At 45.9% G+C, this 22,348-nt stretch overlaps 1 protein-coding gene and 1 pseudogene across 1 annotated transcript in view; both read right to left on the bottom strand.

Annotated features, from left to right (window-relative positions):
* Positions 1-22,348, bottom strand: part of MAF (MAF bZIP transcription factor) — a 323,245-nt gene that overhangs the window by 99,278 nt on the left and 201,619 nt on the right. The window lies entirely within an intron of this gene.
* On the bottom strand, positions 13,504-13,621 carry LOC118611789 (annotated as a pseudogene).

A 22,348-nucleotide genomic window follows, 5' to 3' on the forward strand; every position in this document is an offset into this window, starting at 1 on the left:
CCTTTTGACGCTCTGCCTTGTTCCTACCCCGAGGTGAGTCAGCTACCTCAGCCAGGTGAAAACTGAGTTGAAGGGAAAAGAGTCAAGGCTTGTCAGAGCAAGTGGATGTGTGGCGTAGGAATGAAGAGGATGAGGTACATGGGTCCCTCTGGGTGACATCCTGCTGCCCATCAAAGAAATGTGCCCCAGTGCCACAAATATCAAATTATGACAAATTCTGATGAACTAGAAAAAACAAAACAAAACTGTGTGTTCTGGTTCAATTTCTCATCTCGTGATTTGCCATGAGTGGTTCATAGAATAGGGCAGACGCCTTCAGGGGCTGCACACATCAGCATCTGGCTTGATCATCTTGGCTGAATGAGCTCTTTAGAAGGGATGGAACAAGCATATCTGGAACTGGGCAATTGTGTCATCTCGTTGAAACCCACAAACGTGCAGATAAGCCTTAAAACGTTCCATGGAGTCGTCAGAAAAGTACACACACCACCACACCAATTATAATCATAAGTGGAAACATTCTCTCTCTCTTTCTGTTCATTTCGCTTAAAAAACAGATGGCCTGGTCTGTATCATTATTTGTGTCGGTTGCATCGATACTTTCCTTGGCTTAGAGACACGTGTAAAGTGGCTGTCGTGAATGCAAATGTTGTGGTAAAGGCCATTTACATTAGCAAAACTCTTGACTTCTCAATCGATAATCTTTAAAATGTCACCTGAATTACGTCTCTCTTTGGGTTATTTATTCGAATTATTTCTGCTGCAAACAAGACAGCAGATTTGCCTGTCTTTGCAACAGGTCTAAAAGTTTCTAAGTGGCTAATGGGCTTGGCCTTCCTACCCTCACCTCCCTCAGCACACTTTTTTTTTTTACTTAATAGGTTAGCAGAGTGACATATATGACAACCTCAGGGTGTGGTTCTCACAGTTAAAAACAAAACCGTACTTCCTTGCTGAAATCAATCTGATGTTTGTTTGCATTTATGTGTCCCCTGAAAACGCTGAAATGTTTGGATTTGTTCGCGAAACCCTGGCCCAGCGTCACTTGGTCTCCAACGAGACCAAGTCCATTCAGCAGAAGCACTGTGCCTAGGGCCTTGGAGATGTTTCTGAAAGCTGATCTTTGGACTCTCTCAACACTCTCGTAGAAGGAAGCTGGGGTTTGCAGAACGCCTCCTAAGCTCTCTGCCTCTTTAGAAGTGATGGAACATGCATTTACACCTCTCATCAACCCAGGAGGTAGAAATCTTTATACCTGTTTTGCAGGTGAGAAAACCAAGGCCCCAGTGAGCTAATATAACTCACCCAGGGTAGCTGAGGGAGACTGGATCCAGGCCGCTGACTTTCTTTAGAGCTATGCTTACCCAGTCTCCTTTTGATATTACTCTCCTGGGGTCCTGATTAAAATATAAATCGTTGTCCAGATTGGGATGATTACAAGCATAAAAAAGGTAGTATTAATAATTATGCTTGTCATACATCATACATCAGGATCGTCCCTGACAACCCAGGACATGTGGTTACTGGAGTTAAAGAAATAAGTTCTCATTCCCCACTCTAGAACCGTTGAATCACATCTCGAGAGGAGTGACTTGGGCCCTGTATAGTGGGCGACCCAGATGACTCTCACGGTTGCAAAATGGACCCCGAATCATGGTTGGCTGCTCCAGAAGTATCTAGGGAGCTTATTAAAATACTGAGCTGTGGAACCCACCACCACTGTGTGTTCACATTTAGTATGTCTGGTCTGGGGCTGAGGATTTGCATTTTTAACAGGGGTTTCAAACGTTCTTGCTACCTTTAGGAATCGTTATCTGGAACCTGGGGACTGAATTTGAAAGGCAGGCTGCCATTTTGCCACATTGGGAAAGATAGAAAGCTTTCCATCTTAAGTCAATTCATCATATTGTACACCTGAAACTAATATAAGCAATATGATTATATACTAACTGTACTTAAATAAATTTTTAATAATTGCTTAAAATTTAAGATTTATTTAAAATTTATTTAAAATTCTCTTGTGAAGACTATAATTAAGAAGGAATATTCTCCACCACCCCAGGCTGTTGTGTGACCTTGGGGTAAATTACTTTATTTCTCTGTGCCCCAATTTACTCCTCTTTACAAAAGGAATATTAATGGGACTATCCCTCTTTAATTGTTCAACATTTAAATTAATAAGAATCATGCTAAGCATGTAGAAAGAGTTCACTAAATTTAATGACCACTCTGATTTGTACCTGTATTTGATTTCTTCCAACCTGTTTTGTGACGTTTATAGTTTTTTGTTTCTCATGACACTTTATATTACTTTATCTGATATAATATAACGCGTTTCCCAACTCTTACCCACTCTCTTACCACCTGACATCTGGTCACCTGTTGTCTCTCTGATCAAAGCCAATTATGTGTAACTCTTCTGTCTTTCTGACTTTGTCCTAAATTTCACAGGGGTATTTTGCTAAAATAATGATGTGCTGGAAAATAGTAAGAATTGGTATTCTGAAAACAGAAAAAGATATCATTAAAAATATTTTTTTGGCATGCTTTATAATGGTTGTATGGTATTTCATCATACACCATATGCATATACAATACTTTAGTTAACCAGTTGCATCATGTTGGATATTTAGGTTGCCTCAGTGTTTAGGTACTATAATTATTTATTTACTTGTTTATTTTTGCGTTTTGATTAGTTTCTTCTAAATAAAACCAAAAGAATGATTTTGAACATGGTAAATTTAATTCTGTCAGCAATGGAGTCTGAAACATAAACAAGTGACTTATCCTTCGTGAAGCTCAGGACCCACTGTCTGTAAGCCTGTTTCCCACCCATGTGTGTCCTAAGTACAAATGGGGCCAAGAATTGACTAAAACGAATACTTTCTAAACAATAAAAAATAAATAATATTCTGAAACAGAAAAAAAAATGGGTCACTCTTTGTTTAATGGCACAGAAAAATAACAAGGCTTTTTCTTTCATGTTAAAATCCAAGTAATGCCTTCTGAGGCTTTAGTCTTCAACTTCAAGGAAAGAAGAGGGATTTTAAAGCTGAGGATGGGCTTGTACGGCAAAAATAAGCATCAGAGCAGATCTAAACGATAACGAACGAATACATGTCTTCTTACTGCATACGTGGATCTTATCACCCCATATTAGTAGTTACAGTGTATATTTATAATTGATAGAGCCTGAAAACAGTGTACATTTCTAATTTTAAGCACCCAAATGTCACATTTTTGTGTAATTTTGTTTATGTTCTAGTGGGAACTGACAAATGCTTCTCTGAGTATTTGACGAGATTTAACCTGCTGTCAAAATAATCCCACTAGCTTGCTTTTTTTTTTTTTTTTTTAAGCTCACAAATAAAGTAAGACGAATAGCATGCCTCAGTGCAGCTATTAGAGACAGATATACCTGGATGAATCCAAACTCTGCCACGTAGCAGCTGTGTGATCTGGAGCCAGTTCCTAAACCTTGCACCAGGTACAGCATCTGGCACTTAGAGGGCGCCTAACAAATGGTTTCTGTTGTCGTCAGAAGCTGGCCAGGTTATATCTTTTGCTGAACTACCTGCAGCAACATGGAACTTCCATATGGAAGATGCGTACTGGCTGGAGGAATACAATCTTCCATTTTGATTGCAGCCACACAGACAAACACCTGGGTGTGCGAAAATAAGTGTGAGGGGTGTGCAAAGTCCCAGGCTCCCTGCTAGCAGGACTCTGCCTTCCAAGGAGCTCCCCCACTGGGTCTCACCCAACTAGCTGGTCGCTAATGGCAGATGTGAGCTGAGAGTCAGGAGTACGGGTCATAACATTTGCATAGCACGTTAGCATTGACAAGAAGCGCGAGCTCCAGACCCAAAATAAAGCCGTCCCCTGGATCCATTTTAATGGGCATCTGTGACTTCTGTCCTTGCATGGCTGGAGTACATCTTCCCTGACACTGCTCCCAGCCCGTCCTATTATCGAGAAAAGTTCTTGTGTTTTGCACGCACTGAGCAGGGAACAAAAGCAGCAGGGGAAGTGTCAGAGAGAGAGATCTGAGCAGGGTTTAAAAATGATATGCTGGCAGGCAGCTCTGCCGGGCTGGGGACAGTCTGGTCATTATAAAGGTAAGGAGAGGTTGCACAGGCAGCTGAGATTCCAGCTCTATTCACCTGGCATCCTGTATTCCTGCCCTTCCCTGGCCAAGAGCTTGGGGATCGCCTCTTAACTCCTATCCACTGCTCCTAAGTAGGCCACCATGGTCCACCAGCGATCACACTCCAGAACCATGTGTTCTTTTGTCCCAGGCAAGAGCTGCAGGTCAGATGCAATCACCTTTTTCCCTCGCAGAGGAGGGAAGTGTGTGTGTGTATGTGTGTGTGTGTATGTATGTATGTATATGTGTGTGTGTGTGTGTATATATATATATATATTAAATTAGGAAATGAAGGAAATCCACTCTATATTTTTTAATATTGTCCTTTCAAGGATGTCTCTATTTGCATAGTTTGATCCTCTTCCTCTACTCAGCACCAACATTAGCGTGACCTTTTCCTGCTAATTGGAAAATCTTACGGAAATAAACCCTGTCAGAAAATGAGAAGTGACTCCCCCTTTGGATGGCCAAACGACCTCAGAGGGGGAAAGAAGTTCTGAATTTCTGCTCCTTTTGCACACACTGCAAAATCTTTATTACTTTGGAGAGCCTTGGAGCTCAGTAATGCCCCTCCAGTGCAAAGCGGAGTAAATAAATTTCTTCTTATGACCACTTTGGAGAAACACACAACCAGATTTACTCAGCAGGGATAGATAGTGGACAGGATAATGAAGAGAGAATAAGAATATGATCGGGGTTTACAGCCTCTTCTGTCTCTTTAAAGGGTTTTAATCCTTCAGAAACAGGATACGGGGTCCATTTCCTTAAAGATACAGTGTCCCTTCTGGGACAAGTAATGTTATAAAAAGCTAAGATGTAACATCTATCTCGCAATATTGATTGGCACTTTAGTGTGATAAAAGGGGTTGAACCTGAAGGGGAAAAGAGGGAAAAAGGTAAGCAGGAATTACTCTTTGAAGAATTCAAAGTGTCCCTGTAATCTCAGGCCAAACTTCAATGACAGAGAAACAAAAGCTCTTTGGGCCCAGTGACAAACTATTCATCGGCAGAGCTGGATGATTCGGGCGGGTTTCGGGGATGACTGATTCGCCTCTGCTGGGAAGTGACCGTTGTTTTAAAAGCAATTCTGATGAATCCGATGGCACAATCTGATGGATCTTAAATGGACCCAACACGAGTCAGGCCAGATATTCTGATCCACTGCCATTGGCCCAAAGGACAAGGTCCAGTCTCTTGACAGGTGTTGAGTTAAATGCTCCAGGAACCCAGCTGGTTCACTGCAATGGCCCCGTATGACCAAGGTCAATTTCGGTGACTCTCCTGTAAGTCTCCCCAATACTCTGCATTTAGCCCACGACTGTTCTTATATTTGAGCATGATAGCAGCCTCCTTCCCCCACACATGAAGTCACCTAACCTTTGTGGAGCACTTGATACACATCTGGTGTTCTCCCATAGTCCTCACAATGACTTTAGTGGCAAGACTATTAAGCTCAATTTACGGGATAGGAAAAGGAGACTCAGAGAGGCCCCGCCCCTTGCTCAAGGACACATAGCTTATATGGGGCAGAGTTGGGATTCAGACCCATGTCTGCCTGAATCCTACGTTCTCCCCCACTCATTATGACCATATCAGGGTCCTCAGAGGGACCCGAGTTTGCCCTCCTGTGATTCAGCTCTTGATACCCCACATCCTCTGAAGAATCCCTGATGTCTTTTTCTGATTTAGATAGGACTTCAGGTGTCTCTCCGGTCAAATATTTAGGAAATCACTTCTCTCCACAGGCCAAATTACCATTCTTTCCTTTATCCTTTACCGGGAAAATGAAATGGTCATCACCAATTTCAAAAACGACAACCTTAAAATCCATTTCTGTTTTTATCCTGAAACTAACCACTAACAGACACCAGGCTGGTGCAGGTCCACTCAAGAACATAGGGCCTGCCTTTGCATAGACCGCCTTACCCAGAATGCAGCCTCCGTCCACTCAGGAGCTCAGAGGCCCATGGCCTTCACCCATGCTGGGGCATTTTGCTGAGGTGTTTGGCTTGAGCACAAGGCTCTCTCTTGGCCCTAGCTCACAAGCAGCATTTATACCTGTGCTGTCCAAGATTCTCCTTGGTCTGCTATTTAGGTTGAAAACCTAATCACTTGCTTAACATCGCAGCAAGGCCCTTTGAAATCTGCCTATTTAATACCTCTCAGCTCCCCTTCCCTGTGATTTCAAATGTAAACACTACATCCTCCACCCATATCGAATTTTTCATCATTTCCACAAAAGACAGTATCCTTCAAAACGCTTTCCTTTTGGTCTCACTTTGATTGGCTTTCCCCCTCAAAGGCACAACAAAAAGTCACCCCCTCTGAGAAGCCTCTTCTGATTGCCCCAGCCCAAATCACATCACACACTTCCCTGGGCTGGCTTCCCACTGCCCCTTTAGAGTGTCCTTCCCCCTAGTACAGCCTCATATCAGCTTTTATGGGAATAATGTGTTTATATTCTGCCTCTCCTTCCCTCGACTACAGATTTGTTAAAGCAGAAACTGTGTCCTTTTCATCCTGGGCTAACTCTGCTCCTGGTCCAGATAGGCTCGTGGGTGAAATAAATGGATGAGTTAACCAGCATTTCTAAAATCCCCCTGCATGCCAAGTCAGTGTGAGGCCCTAGAGTTACCAAGTCGTATAGATAATCCGTGCCTTAGAAACCTTTCCCCGTCCAGGGAACTCTGACCCCAAGAACAGGATTCGAGTCTCTGCTGTGGACAAATGGAATTCGGCAGCAGATGACGGTGGCAGATACCGGCTAGCTGTCCACTGAAGCATTTTTTTTTTTTCTTTTGAGCATGTGACTGGACCGCAATCGCCAGGCTCCTTTGCAGTGAGGTGTGGTCATCTGACCGAGTTCTGGACAGGGAGCAGAAGTGATGTGCATCGTTCCAGGCCTGGCTGTTAAAACCTCCCACTGCTTCTCTCTGTTCTTTCTCCCTCCAACTAGGGACTGGCAGGGGTTCCCTGAGCCGCAAATAGGAGGGGCTGCGGCTGAGACCCCGCCTGCAGAAGTACTGCCCGGGGCCTGTCCAACCAGGCACACTAGCTTTCAGTGAGCAAGAAATACAATTTTAATGTGTTAATCTGCTACGATGAGGGGGTTATGGGTTGCAGCAGGCGGCCAGCCTTCATAGAGTGACAACAGTGTGAGTGTGTGAGTGTGTATGCGAGTATGTGTGCGTGCGTGCGTGCGTGTGTGTGTACACGATCTGAGATCCACCACGTACTCACGGCGAGGAGTCCCACGCAACCCGAGATGGCCTGGCCCACAACCCTCTCTCACCTGCAGCTTTCAGATTCGAGGGTCCACAGACACGCCGGCCGCTTCCACAGAAAGCCTGACATTTGCCCTCCCTCTTTGTCAGCTGTCATAACAAGTGTCACGCTAACTTGAAATGCTGCTCTACAAAGGGCTCACTGTTGAGTTCTTGTTTTGGAAACTGAACTGCATTCTCTGTGGGCTCGTTTTCTCTTTTTTTATTTGGCAAAGATTGCTAGTGTTGCCCCTACGAGAGCTACGGAGATCAACAATGGGGCTACCTTTCCTCACCCCTTCCTGGTAGTCCAAGCCACAGAGAGATGTACTCTGAACGTGCTCTTCCTACGAAGCAACATGTTTTCAGGGTTCACGTTCCAGGCTTGCGGGAGACAGCTTTCTATCATTTTGTTCTGTTTTCAAGAGCAGGGCACTATGAACTAGAAAGTGGTTTCGAAATCTACACATCCATGCAAAAAGGATCAGGGGGGCCCCAGAATTCCAGAGGCACAGAATCGTGGGGCCTCTGACTTCTAGGCCCTTGGAATTGTGGATTCGTGGAATTGTGGAAACGCAGAATCTTTTTTAAAGCCGTCTCTGGGCTTCGGGCTTCTGGAGCAGAACTCGGAGCAGTGTTCCAGCCTCAGCAACCAGTGTCCTTCCCATCTCCCCACCCCCCGGGAGCTGCAGCAGGTTGTGACACGCCAGGTTCTCCAGTGACAAGTGTCAGGCAAAAGCCCGGAATGGCAGCCTGGGCACGCATTCGTTGCCTCGACACGTTACTGGGAAATTTGGCAGCTCTGCCCGTGGACAGGCTTCACCAGGTATTCTGCTTTTTCACTTTTTCGCCCCGAGGATAAAGTGCAGTGACCCTGAAAATGCCGAGCCGCCAGGTTTTCGCACCCGAGGTAAGCACGCCGGGATGCGGTCCCGGGGTGGCGGTGACACCTGTTGAAATGACGCTCTCCGCCTTTTTGGCCCTGGCTCCTGCCTCCAGATCGGAGCCTTCTGGGAAGTGTTCGGCCCGAGATCTGGGCAGCCAAGACCCACGCCAGTTCTTAGGTAAGTGGCACCTGCTTGAGGGACCTGAGAAAGGGACTGAATCACAGAATGTCCTGCCAAAGGGCTGAGGCAGTCACACCCTTGACGCAGAATTAAACTGACCTCTCAACTCCAAGAGAGTTTAGGGCCAGTCTCTGGGCAAGACAAATGTCACCCAGATTCTCCTTACCTGCTTTTGTGATTCTGGGACTTATTGGCTGTAGTCACATACCTCACGTCTTCTAGAATTACAGAGTGATCTAGGGTATTTTGGTCTCCATGTTGGTTCATAGTTGGGAGGAAGGAGGCCTCATGGCACCAAGGCGAGATCGGGGTCGGGAGATCTGAAAGATGCGTAGGTGATTCTCGACTCTGCCTTTTATTAGCTGTGAGACCTTGAGCCGTGTCTGACCATCTCCAAGCCTGAGAATTGTTGTCGGATTTACGTGAAATAACAGCAGCCAATATTCATGTGCTAGGAATGGTGCTAAATATCACCCTGGCTGACAACAACCTTATCAGCTAAGGACGCTTTGTCATTTTTTAACAAATTAAAAAAAAAAATGTGTCACCAATGCCAAAGGTCACTCTACCAAGAAGAAGTGGAGGCAGAAAAGAGAGAGCTTTCAACCAAAGTGACAGGGTTTCTCCACCTCAGCACTACTGCAATTTCGAGCTGGATAATTCTTTGCGGTAGTGAACTACCTGTGCACTGTAGGGTGTGTGACCAGATGCCAGTAGCCCACACCCCCTATCCAGTTGTGACAACCAAAAATTTCTCCAGACATTGTCGCATATCAAGGGGTGGAGTTCAGTGGTTTGAAAACCACTGAAACAGACAGAGGATCAGATGGAATATAGGTATAAAGACATAGTGCCTAAAACATGGAGTATCAATATATATCATTATAATTCAAATTGTAGAACTATAACTAATGTCAAGGGCAAGAGAGATAGAGGGAAAGGAGAGAGAGAAATATAAGGCTTCTTCGACCTCAGAATCATATAACAAAACCTAAATGGAAATGGTAAAATATGCAAACTCGTAGCAAAATTCTTCAAAGTATTTCGAGGTTATGATACTGGCAGTGTTGGGTGCATAACTATTAGCCACGCAAACAATTGCATGAATCTTACTACACAAAGTGATCCCCAAACCGATGGAATTGGAAGTACGAGATGCTGGCCTGGAGAGGGGGTCATGTGCGTGTAGCGCCTGTCATATATGTCAGGGCCTATGAGGAGCCCTGCGCTTTATGTGCCGTGTAATCTTCCCATGATCCTGGTCAGGTGGAGCCTGATCTCTCTCCCTTTCCAGAGCCGGCAGTTGTGTTTCAGAGAGGGCAGGGCACTTGGCCGAGATTAGAGTCAGTCTGTGAAAGAGCGAGGATTGAAATAAAAATCTTTCAGATGCTAGCACTAACTCTTGGGGCCCCCAAAGAAACAAAAGTTGGTCCCCAACTCTCACTTAGAGTGTTTTATAGATAGGAATGATCATTTTCACACCTTGGCCATCCTTTGGTGTTTTCTAGACCCGCAAAGTTTTCTGAGGATCCTTGTACGCCTGTCAGTGCGTCATGGCCTTCGAGAAACCCACAGGTCATTTCACCGGAAGGTCGAGTTCGACAGGACAGGAATGCAAGAGAAGCCAGGGGAACAAAAGAGAAGATGCACGGCTCCTGGGGTATGCATGTGTCTGGCCGTTACATGTGCTGGGTGGCAGTTACGTGTTGGACACTGCACCTTTTGGCAAAGGTGGGAGGTGGGTAGGAGCAGGTGAGGGACGTTTCCCAGCAGAGGGAATGCCGACTTGAGTTGAGAAGGGCGAAAAGCACTGTGGCTGAAGAGAGAGGAGGAAGGAAGTTGTAGCTGGAAAATGGGCGCGATCACAAAGTCAGATTGGGAGACAGTGAGGAATCGCGAGCATTCTCACAGTCCACTTCCCCTCGGGGAAGCAAAGGGGTGGGGGTCGGGGAGGGAACGTGACAATCGCGATGCTCCATCGTGTGTCCATTTGTCCAAGGGAAACTGACCTTGGGAACAGTCACACTGTTGTCCTTAGGTGCCTCTTAATCCCACATTCTCCACTTTGAGTGCGATTTCTGTGACATCCTACTACCTGGACCTGTGGACGAGGTCATGCTGTCTCGTAAGTAACGGGAATATATTTTCCTCGGGTGGAAAAGAAGGGAAAAAGAAAAAAGAAAAGAAAAGGAAAAACTGGACGAAACAAACCATGTGTATAAGACCTCCAGAAAGACAGTATCAGATTGGGGGGGAAAAGAGAGAGCGAGGACTCAGGAGCTGACAAAGCTCTGAGGAACGAAAGAAAAAAAAGAAAAAACCTGTTTGGGAAAGTCAGAAGTTGTTTCATAACATTTTAAAACCAAAGTTGGCTCACGTATAAAAGATTTCTCCTTTTCTTGATAAGATTACTTCCCTCCCCCCTCGCCTCAATCCATTTCAACAGCGCTAAAATAATCTTTGCTTTAGGACATTTAATCCAAAGTCCGTCTTCTTGAAGGGTCTTTACTAAACCTCCTGCCGGCGCTGGCAGTGCCTGGAGCTGTCTCCCCAATATTTCACAATCTTTTCTCCTGGAAAATGCATCCCACGTTCTTAAAATAGAATCGGATCGCTGGCCGAAGTTGGGGGGCAGGGAGCTGACTTCATGGCACGAAGCAGGTGGGAGGGCCTGGCTGCGGCATCGCTCTGGCCGGGCTCTGGGTTTCCCCAGAGATGGAGGGGGAAAGGGACAGCTGGAGGGGACATGTCCAACCATCGCTCTCCTTCTGGCCTTCCGGTTCTTTTGAATCCTTGGACGCCTCCAAATCTAAAAGTTTGTCCCAGGGGAGCACGTAGGGCCTGGTGGAGCCCCACTGCAGCCCCTCAGTGAGAACGAGGTGCTCCTTCCACGCTCTGGAGCTCTGACCCCGCGGGGCGAGCACGCAGAAGGCCCTGGAATTTGGTGCTGGAGGCCACCATTTCACAGGGCTCTGCCACTCCGTTTGATCTTCTTAAAGGAGCAGCCCCTGCCCTATGAACCAAGTTCTATCTCCCAGAGCTGTTTTGATCATCAAACGAGCAAAATATACACGAGGGACTCGGATATGATTTGTCTTACTCGGAGTTGAAGTTGTTTCTAGTCCTCAGGTGAAAGTGGTTGAAATAATGGTACCAAAGAGAAAATGCCACCTGGTCGTTAAAGCCGGGCTTTTGTATTTTGCAGGGGGAACTAGGGCCACTTTGACTGCCCTGGCCTCCAGCAATGTGGCCCAGGGGTGGGGATGAGGACCAAGATAAGGCCCTAAGCCTCCTGCATTCACTCTGTTAGTATTTTCAAAGAGAGAGGAGATTCTGAACAGGCCTTAAGGTGAACTCCAAATAACAACCCTAAGCAAGTAGCTTCTTAACATTCTTTTCTGCAGCAAATATTTTCAGAGAATTCTCTATGTCCCTCTCCTTTCTCTTCTTATGGTCACATCTCCACACACATACACATTTATACACATGCACGCATACTCTGACACGCCGTGTACACATATGCACACTCACATGCATACTCATACACACACAAATGTGCACATTTGCACATACTTGCATGCGACACTCACATGCACACAAACGCAGGCATGGACACTCACACCCTCACACATGAACACACACACACACGCACACACTCACACGTACAGACACATCTCTCCAAAATCCAACTCTTGCAAGCTCTCAATTTTAACTAAAGAGCAGGAAATCCTGAAGTCATATCATCACCTTTTCAGAGAAGTCCGAAACAGCCTGCTCAGTTGCCTGGTTCTGCAAGCAGCCTTTCTGGGCCTAAGACTTTCACTAACTTTTGCTGTAGAACCTTTGTAGCCAAATCTTAAGGATGCTCAAGGCTCGCTCCCTGCCTTTTTCACCCACCTCCCACTTCCTCAACCTGGTGTCTCATGTTTTTGCAGCCTGGGGCCACGTTCCCTATGGACCCAGCCTCTCTGTGTCTGAGCAAGCTTTTCTGTCTTTTCCTTGTCCATCTGGCAAACCACATCTCATTCCTGCCCTATTGGCTCAACAGTCGTTCATCAAGTACCTCCCATTTTCCAGTCATTCAGAGGAGTGGAGGAAGGGGTGAGAGGAAGAGCTGACAAACAGAAATATCACTGCCCTCGAAATCACAACCCTTTATGGCGTAGCTTAAAACACTGCTTCTTCTCGGAAGCCTCGCATAGCTGCTCTTCCTGTCCAGGTGAAAGCGATCACTCCCTCCCTCTTAAGGATCCCTGCTACCTCCACTACTACAGACCAACGCACCGTTTTCAACCCTGGTGCTCTTCAGTGCTCCCCAGATGCTGGAAGGCAAGTCCACCCCCCAACTTACTAAGGCAAGCCCTGGGAGCCACTCGTGTCCCCTCCTCCTCCTTCCTTCATTACCTCAGGTTACCACCAATCCTGAGCGTGTTACCTCTTAAACACCTCCCACATTTGTTTTTCTCTCCTTCACCATCATCTAGTCTAAGCTGCCGCCATCTCTTGCCCGGACCGTTGCAGTAGACCTCTAATCACTCACTTTGTTTCCTGTAATTCAATCTCTTCACAGCAGTCAGGGCGATTTTTTGAAATCACAAACATTTAACGGCCTTCCTCCTGTTTCTCCTGTCAAACACTCCTGACTTCCATAGCTCTGACATTAGATACCAAGACTGCTGTCTACCTTGACAGCTGTGGCCCACACCAGGGACCCTTTCACTCTCTGTAGCATCTTTTAATCCCTCAAACCCACTCTTCCTCCTCACCCCACAAGACTTTTGCACATGCTGTTCCCTCTGACAGGAACACTCCCTACCGCTGTCGATAACTTCGATAACTCCCGCTTTCCATCAGCTCTCTGTTGTATTACTACCTTTCTTTTCTTTTCTTTTTTCTTTTCTTTTCTTTTTTTTTTTTTTTTTTTTTTTTTTTTTTTTTTTTTTTTTTAGGTGAGGCAATCCTTGGTTGACCTCACAGACTGCAAGGAACTTGTCAGTTTACAATCCCTTATTTTTTAATTTTTTTACACCTACAGCACCTGGTCTTCCTAGGTGGTCTCCCATCCAGTCCTAACCAGGCCCGACCCTGCTTAGCTTCTAAGATCAGACGGGATTGGGCTTGTTCAGGGTGGCTTGACCATAGACTGAATTACTATTTTTCGGGGAAGCCTTCCTGAACCTCAGGACTTAGTCAGTCTACCCTAATAAAAGTCCTCATAGCACTTGGGTCCAAGGCCATATATGATGTTCTCAGGCCCTAGGCACTCTGGCATTTGCGAGTCCCTTTCTCCATTAAATAGATTTAAAAGTAGATTTTATAATCGATATAAAGATAAGTGTAATCAATCAAGACTGGCTTCATTATTATACACTCATTATTATTATTATAATTATACTCATCTTCTTTTTTGATTTTAAAAGAAATTAAAATCAAACCATTTTCACGGGGCCCCCAAAAGTTTCATGGACCCCATGTGTCTAGTTTCCGGTGGCTACGTCGGCCCTGCTGGGTCAGTCCTTCACTGAGTTGGCATGCGTGTACGTTGACAGGTAGGGGAATGATTTTCCTAGTCGATGTCAGTCTCTGCCTCTGAGCTCCATGAGGATGGGGGGGGCGCGTCCGCCATCCTCACTATCGGATCTTTGGCAGCTAGTCAGGGTCAGGGGCACCCAGGTACGCGCTCGGGAGACAGGAGTTGAATGAGCATATGATGTGCTGGCCTCCCCTGCCAGATGCTGAGCTGTGAGCAGCAGGGAAAGGCTCGGTTCTCCTCTCCTTCCAGTGTCTGACCCCGGAGGATGGCACAAGCTCCACACGCAGAGGGATGGGCGTCTCCCCCTTGCACAGAGCTCTGCTGGCCTCAGCAGCGGTCAGCAGTCCTGCTCCTCAATGGCCAGCCCGCTCTGGGCTGCAGCTGCTGAGCAGGTCACTTGGTCTGAGTACAGAACACCCAGCATCACTTTTGGACACCACACGAAGGAATGCAAATGGCCTATTTGTGGACAGTGTCACTTTACCACCGGCAACACCTCGCGGGTATGTGGAAGGAACTTGAGGTGGCCGTTCCGGGGCACAGCTGCCTCACTTTACGGCCACAGAAAAAGGGGTCGTGGGACCAGTGCCCAGGGGCCTTTTCCACCAACAGCTAAACTGCTTGCTTTTCAAATCCCCCCAACGTGATGGAAGCTGGGCTCCTGGAGGAGGTGGATCCTGACTGCCTGCCTGGACTTCGGGACGAGGGCGCTGTCAGAGTGGTCCCCTCCCAGCAGGCTACAAGGTGACCACTGCCACGGTCAGCCAGTGTTCCCACAGGCTGGTGTCCCAGGCCTATCGGTTAGAACTTCAAGTGACAAGAGCATGACAGGGAGCTCGACCCTTGCCCCCTTCCTGCTCACTGATCCTAAGCTGTGATTATTTTTAATTTCGATGACGTCCATATGGGAGAAGGCAGCCCAGCACAGCTACATGATCCCATCGAACTCCAAAGATGCTGGCCAAGACTGGGTATCTCACGAGGCAGGGGAGAGAGAGGAGTCTTGGTGTCACACAAAGGTAGTGCTGAGTCCTGCCTCGACTGCTGCTCATAAATTGTGGACACGTAACTTCACCTTTTTGTGAGAATTACAGGAGATGGAATAGATGGTTTCTAGACCCCTGGCACACTGAGAGGCAGTAAAGGCTGCTGCTGTTAACTTTTCAGTATGCTAGCTTCATCGCGAAGCAAGCATGCCTCTCAATTACAAAGCCCAGGTCGCTACCTCGTTCCCTCAGAGGCTTGCTCTGAAACCCATTTCTCGGGAATCCAAGATCTAGGCACCCCAGGGGGCAGCCACCAGCCTAACTTGTGCTGGAAAAATGATTGTGAGGCTGCTCTGATATGAGTGGGATTTTCCCAGCAAGAGTGACCAATGCCAAGATCATTAGGACGGGCTACCCCTGGCTGCCTAGGAAGGCCACAGATTCAAGTGCTGGCAGGAACTGAAGGCTTTTACAAAATGCAGTTTTTCAGAGAGGCCTAAATAAGGCAGGATTGAAGCAGCAACAGAGCCGGTGCCCATGGCCCTCGGGTGTCCCTGGAAGCTGGCAGTGAGAGAGCCAGACCACTCAGAACCCAGTGTGTGTGTTCAGAAGTGCGACACACCTGCAGGTCCCCCCACTCCTTCTCCCTCCATGCCCCGTCCTGTACGCGCCCCTCACCCCCACCACACTGGAAAGGGATAGGTTTTAATGCTATCGCTGTCTTTCCTGGACCGGGTCATCTTGCCCTGTCGCCTAAAGGGCATGTTGACAGATCTTTGAACAAGGTCTCAGGAAGTCACGGTGGTGTCAGTTCCAGCAGCTTACAGACAGAGGTGTTTACTAACGGTGACTTAACAGGAAGTTCTGAGGCGCACCGAGAAGTTTCTTTGATAGGATGTTGGTGTTTTGAAGCCGCTTCTTGAAGAATCGTGTAGCAGAGAGGATAGTAGGTTCTTCAGACCAGCCACTCAACCACCCAGAGCTAGAGCTTACTGAGTGTCTATCGTGCCCGGAGAGGACTTATGCTAGGGGACAAAACCAGCCACAACTTTTGTCCTTGAGACAAATGTCCAAGGAGAAAAATTCAGATAGCAATGAAATAATCACCTGAATCAACCCAAAATTGTTCCCGGGATGAGTGCCACAGATCAAGGCCACAGTGGTATCCCAGGTGCCCAGTTATTGTGCCGCATCTTGACAAGAGACACTGACACTGAGGAGCGATTCCGTTGGCAGGTAGCAGCGACGACGGCGCATCAACCGGCTGGAAGTGGAAGGGCATTAGCTCGGCAAAGAGAAGGCCCCGGGATGCTGGGCTGCCCTCTTTCGCTATGTGAACGTTTGCTGCTGATGGAGTGGGGAGGGACAGTGTTATTCTGAGTTGGACCAGAAAAAAGGACATGGAGCAGCGGGTAGAAGGGGGTGGGGGTGACTCTCAGGCCCATACAAGGAATTCCTGACTCCTAACTCCTGGCATGGCTGTCTTGAAATACAGGGAGCTGTTCCTTAAAGAGTTATCTGGCCCCATTTCTGTTTCTGTGGAGCACCCCGCTCCCATGCTTATAATCTGCTCCAATGGGAAGGACATTCCGTATATTTTGATTGCTCATTGCATCCATTCGAACCTCCTCGCCCCTTTCCTGCCTCCCGTGCTGCTACTCCACTGTGTCAGCTTTCCTGGGCAATCTCGCCTGGCCCACCGCAGCCTCCGAGACGTCCATGTATAATGAATACTCTGCTGAGATTGGTTGGGACGTGGTGGTGGCTAAAAGCATGGGCTTTAGGACGAGATCAAAGCTGAGGTGCATTACTCCTGAGTCACATGGCCTTGTGCGAATGGCCTCTCTGAGTCTGTTCCCTCACCTGAGAAATGGGAGGCGGGGAATGACACCACCTGCTCAGACTTCGCGAGTCATTCGATGAGATCCCACAGGCTCCGGGGAAATAATCTACTTTCATTTTTCTGGAATGGCTATTCACCAATTTCACTATTTTTTTTTTTTTTTTACTTTTCATCTAGAAGCTTAGAGACTAAGCAGATCCAACCCTGGAAGATCGAGTAGCACAACTTTTGCCTTTTCCGCTTGTTCTACAAGTGCTGTTGACATTTCCAACAAACGTCAGAGAAGAGGCAGGTCTGTGTTCTGGAGGCGTGGAATGAGGGCTTGGTTTGCCCTGGAGTGGGGGTGTCATAGTCAACCCAGCACGGGTGACTCTGGAACACCCACCTGTCCTTTAACCAATAGTGTACTGGTTAACACACTGTTAACTCACGCCAAAAGAGCTGACTGTGCGAATCTCTCTTCCTAACTCCACATTCAGTGACATCACATTGTTAGCTTGAAATCAGCCACAGTGGGAGCGTTTACACCAGGGCAATTGGCAAAGGCAGCAAATCAGGGCTCCTCTACCCCCAGAGAGCTGGTTAGTGAGCATTTCCCAGCACTGTCTACTACAGTAAGAGAAGAAAGAACTGAATCTCGTGATTCACCTTCAAAATCTTTGTGTTTCTGAGGAAAAGGAATCAGTGGTGCAGATGAGCACCAAGGCTTAGGTCAGCTCTTTCTGTCTCGTGTTGATATGCGGAAAGAACTTGCTTAGCAGAGTTGGACACCCGGCTCTATGTCCCTCTCTGTTGTCTCCTCATTAGAGGAACAGAGGGTTCCTGCCTACATTATCATTTAACCTCAAATTACCAGCATCCTGGGAGAGTACATGGGGTCCCTCATCGGGGCACTCTGGAAGGATGCAGGACTTGCTGGTGACTGGGAACAGACAGCTCCTCTGAAGCCCAGAGCCTGGGCTGGAGCTGCACAATAATTTACCGTTTCTTTATAGAAACCGGAGGAGGCCAGGCATGGTGTTGAAGTTTGATTAGTAGTAAGAACATAGCAGCTTAACCTCTAACATTTAGCACTCTCCCCTGGATCGAATGACTGATCTCTATCAGGGTGAGCCATGCCTGGGAACATTACACCTCTCTAAAAGCTGTCAGTCTCTGTCACTGTCTTTGCACAATGGAGCCCATAGCTATTTTTAAAGGACTGTGTCACCTTTCAAGAGAAATTGTGTCTGCATGGACGATCGACTTCTTCTTCTTCTCCTTCTTCTTTTTTTTTTTGATTGTTTTATATATGGATTTGGTGGTCTTTCATCTCCCAGCATGAAAGTGGGTGTTAAATCCCACACAAGCCATTATTGTTTTGATTTTTATTTTAGGGAAACTGTGAAGAACTGAGAAAAATAAAATAACTGCCAAACATCCCTGTCATCTGTTGAAAAGAAAAGAATCAGACAGAAGAGGGATCTGTCCTGTGATTGCTGGGTGGCAAGCATTTGACTGAAATTATCACTGTTTTGTTTATTCCTTTCCAAAACTCTGCAAGATAATGATTGTTAACCCCATTTTCAGATGAACCCAGCTAGGATGGCGGACTCTGAAATTAAACTCCTTGGGTTTACAATTCCAGCTTGACGTGGAGGCCAATCTTAGCTTTGACATGTACCTTAGTTTTCTCATCTTCAAAATGGCGATATTCACAGTGTCTACCTCATGATAAAGTCACTGCGAGAATTCACTAAGTTAATCCAATTTAAGTATTTAGACAAGTGACTTGAACATAGTAAGAGGCCCATTAATATGGTTTTTTATTGGAGGGTAGAGTCTAGTGACTATTACTTTCAGGCTCTTTATTAAAGCTATTACAACAATTAATTCTCACAGATGCCTTGTAATATGAGTTACCTCTACCTTTCAGAAGGAGATAGCAGTGCTTCTTGCCTCAATGGATTTTTTTTTTTTTTGTTAGCAGGTTTAAATTAAGGTCTCTCATTTCAAGTGTTTGATTTAGCACCCAGTGCATGGCAACTTCCCAGCACACGATAGCTATTTATTAGTCTGAGGAAACCGAGATTTAGAAAGTTTTGGATGAACCGAGGGCACAAAAAGCAGGTTAGCACAGTAAAAACAGGTAGAATGTTCTGGAAGGCTTGTCAAAGGCAGATGAGGTGGTCAAGTTAGATGCACTGAGGAAACTATAAAAACCATTGATAAAATTTTAGACTGCATGCCTTTAAGTTTTGCTCTTTAAGGAAAGGGAAACCACAGTTGCAGATGATGCATTATGGGTGTGGTTTATGCCATGAGAACACGTAGTTCTCCATCGCGGCCCCACTCAGCAAATGCTGAGTGTGTTGCACTGGTACGTTTTAGGTTAGAGCACGGTGTTTGTTATATACAGGTGTGTCAGCTCTTACTATTCCCTGCTTTAACCGTCTTTTATGAGTAACCATCCAACTGCCCATCCTCTTAGCTTTTCATAAGGAAATTTGAAATTCATCTGTAAACTCATTCCAGCTTCAAGAACTGTCCCCAAATCTTCCATCACTGCCTGGTTTTGATCCCTAATGGGGAGAAAACATGTAGAGAAGAAGAAGGAGCAGAGGTGAGTTTATCTGAACAGCTAGTAACTTTAACGTCATTTAGAGATGCAAAGCTGAACAAAGTGGGTAAGGGGTCCCTGCCTTTTCGGATCTCTCAGCCCTGAGAAGGAGACATATTAAAACAATTCTAATACAGTGATATTGTGCTTAGATGGAGATCTGATAAAGGATGTGAGAAGATAATGAAAGGAATGGTTAATTCTGCCTAGGGTTGCTGGGCCATAGAGAGGAGAGTTGAGATGAATTGTACAGGGTGATCAGAGTTCATTAGATAGAAGGGCATCTAAGCAAAAGAACAGAAAAAAAACAAATGCCTGGAAGGCAAAAGGGTGCAACCTATTGGAGGATGGCAAGTAGTTTGGTATAGTTCAATGTAATACATCTAATCCTTGTTGCTGAACTTCTAGAGCCTAGTACAGTGCCCGGGATGCGTTCAGTAAATACCTGTGACCAGGAGACCTAGCTCTTCTCTTAGAACAACTACTATAAGCTTTGAGAGTCTACTGTAATTTATTTTGGAGGGCATGAGAGGTGACTTGATTTCACATGAGCTCACTCATATGTCTGCAGGTTGGTTAGGTGTTGGCTGATCTAGGCTGGATTAGTTGGGACCAGAATAGAATGTCTTTATGTCCCCATCTTCAAAATGATGCCATAGTAGCCAGAGAATGATTATCTCATGGAGGAGAATTTTCTTAGAACCATGAAAAGTTTTGGTGAGGTACATGTTCCTTCAAAGTTACCCAGCATGCACTGTTTCCAACCAAGAACACTAATGCAATGATTTTCAGGACAGCACCTGGACTGGGTTTAAGGACTCAATAGTCTGTGCACATTTGGCCTTTTGAGACTTAGTGACTCTTTCAATAATTGCGGTCTGATCTACTCTGCCAGGTCAACTTTTTCATGCACATGTCCACAAACAAATGTTTAATTTTAAGATCTCCTCTTCATTCTGGTTTATCTGTAAAACCATTTAAGTTTCTGTTATGTTTTTCCTTCAGCAAAATAAATGTTTGTTTAATGTTGCTTAGAGCCGCCCCTCCCCCACCCGCCTGGTTTACCAGCTGTCATTCTCATCGTGGCATATGCCTTTCCTGAGCCTGGGGATAGTGTTAGGACGTTTGAAACCTCAAGTAAGAAGAATAGGCAAAATAAATTCAGCTGTGAGAGAGCCGATCTTTACAAAATAACTGCAGGGCTGAACCTCAGAGTGCCAAGTGTCTTTTGCAAACTTAGGTGAAAAACAGAAGTTACGGGTATAGGCAGGGTAGGGTCTGTGAATAGAGGCGAGATTGCCTATGTTCAAATCACAAGTTGACCTCTTATTTGCTTTTGTCACTTTGGGTAAGTCTTAAAACATTTCTAAGTCTCATGTTCTTTAGCAGTAAAATTGGATTGTTAATATTATACCATTAGGGAAACACATATTGAGTTTTCCTAAACTTCTAGACACACGGTGAGATTGAACCTTCCTGTCCCTTAAAGTTAGGTATAAACATGCACCGTGTTTTGATTGATGGAATGTGACTAGTAGAAGCAAAGGTCGTTACTTTTCTGGTGGAAGCTTTGAGAGTCAGGAAGCAATGTTCCATGACTTCTTTCTATCTCCCAGAAGAATATGTAGCCTTTAGATGGGGTTCTCAGTCAAAGGAGGGAGTCATAGATTGCAAAATAAGTGGAACCAGAGACCCTCACTGACCTGTGATGGACAGGCAGCATGAGCAAGAAATAAACCAATGTTTACTGAAGCCATTGAGATTTGAAAGTTTTTTGTTATTGCAGCATAGTCTGGCCCATACAGGCTCTTATAAAGACAGTGAGATCACGTATAGAAAGAACATATCACGGAGTCTTGGAGGGAATGACTGCTCCATAAATATTATTGCCATTATTGTTATTCCATTTGAAAATACTATGAAAAACTCAAAAACTTTTCCCCTCTGTCTGACAAAGAATAATTTCCCCCGATGAGTCATTTGTCTTCATGCGTGTGATTCCCCCTGAGAGTGCGAAGATCCGCCATGTGGAGACTGCCACCTTCCACGCTTCGACACTTTGAATAAGTAGCCCCTCCACATCCCCCCTTTCTGCCAATTCTCTAGGAATTAACATGGCTGAATACCCACTTCCCTGAGGACGTCAGCTCTCCTGCCCTGGTCACTCAAACCATAGCTTTGTTATTGACCAGTTGTGCCTTGTCTCAGCAGCACTAGGTTGAAGCCACCATGGGAGGGACCCTACCTTCTTTGGCTTGGAGGACTGTGATTGTCAGTAGGACTGAGGAGAGCGAGAAAGCCAGACAGACATAGTTATGGGGTTGCATGTTCCAGAATAGACTCGATGGGGTCTAGGTTTTGAAGCCAAGCCAGGACCTTACAAAGTCTTATAATCTCCAAAGTGCATTTATTAAAGGAAGTAAAGGTTCAGGCTACTGCATGTGAGGAAGTCAGAGACTGAGGGGATTTGACATCTACAGAAATGATTAAATGTCACCACTTGGGGAAGGAAGAGGAGGGTTATCACACGTGAAGCACCAGCTGCGTAGTAGGTTGCATGCATTTTTTCATTTTATGGGAAACTGACTCTCTTCATCAAAATAATTTTAGTCATCATTTATTGAGTTGAGCTCCTTCCCCAAACCCGCTTACATATGTGAACTCATTACCTCCCCATGCTAACTCGGCTCAAGATGTGTTATAAATTTTAGACCTTTTTACAAATAAAGAAATTGGGGATCCAGGGAGGATAAGGTCACCCAACCAGTGATCAGCAGAGCTAAGGTTCCAGCCTAGGATTCTCAACCTCAACAGCCATCCTCCATCTACCTACCAGTTTTGACTTTCCCCAGACATCCTCTATTATAATAATCATCTGGAATCTTCTAAAAGGAAAAAAAAAAAAAGCCT

This window comes from Rousettus aegyptiacus, unplaced genomic scaffold (assembly GCF_014176215.1).
Source record: "Rousettus aegyptiacus isolate mRouAeg1 unplaced genomic scaffold, mRouAeg1.p scaffold_m13_p_14, whole genome shotgun sequence".
In the NCBI taxonomy this organism is placed as follows: domain Eukaryota; kingdom Metazoa; phylum Chordata; class Mammalia; order Chiroptera; family Pteropodidae; genus Rousettus; species Rousettus aegyptiacus.